Below are 769 nucleotides of genomic sequence, written 5' to 3'. Positions count from 1 at the left end.
GGGGGGGGGGTTTATAGTGATCTGAAGTGTAAGAAATCCTAGAGGACAAGATTGTAACCCCGTCTAACGAACTACTCCTGAATAAGATGACGACGTTGGACCTGAAAGACCTGTTCCATTTCATCGACAGGATGTATCCCATAATCCACTCTACCAGTATCTGTGGTGGTAAAACTGGAAACTGGAGGCTCGTGGTGTAGAAGGACACACCTGGGGTGGATTGCGTGAACCAGTCGTTGCCAAAGTGGAGTTCCACTGACTTCATGTTACGTCATTTTATTGCGTTTGTTTAACGAGAACGGCAGTTTTTTAGGAGTTGTTTTTTTTTTTTTAAATTAAAGTTCAGTAGAAATCTGCGTTCGTGGCTGTAAATGTGTCGACATGGGTCAACAGTTGGTGGAAAATGTTTGTGCCGCTGTGTCGTTCACCAGGGTGAAACAAGGACAAAGACGCGTAGAGTGGTCCCCCCCCCCCCCCCCCCGCCATAACGTCACCTGCCAAGGTAATTAAAGTACAAGAGCCACGGCCGATCCACGTCATTCTACGTTTTTAAAAATGTTTGGCCCGGAGACTCGGTCCGCTCACGTTCCCATCTCTCCGAACAAAAGAATAAGGGTCAACAATTCACGCTAGCTGTAAATACAGTTTGTCAAATGTTACAAAAAATCTCAAATATATTTATAAAAAAATCGAGTTACATCAAGTCGTAGGAATCGATTTTAGACGATGATCTCCTGTATTATTATCTTCTTAATTGTCAATGGCGGGG

The sequence above is a fragment of the Cynoglossus semilaevis genome, chromosome 14 (assembly GCF_000523025.1).
Source record: "Cynoglossus semilaevis isolate Cse_v1.0 chromosome 14, Cse_v1.0, whole genome shotgun sequence".
Lineage (NCBI taxonomy): Eukaryota > Metazoa > Chordata > Actinopteri > Pleuronectiformes > Cynoglossidae > Cynoglossus > Cynoglossus semilaevis.
The sequence above is the reverse complement of the archived record's forward strand: the minus strand, read 5'-3'. Positions refer to the sequence as shown.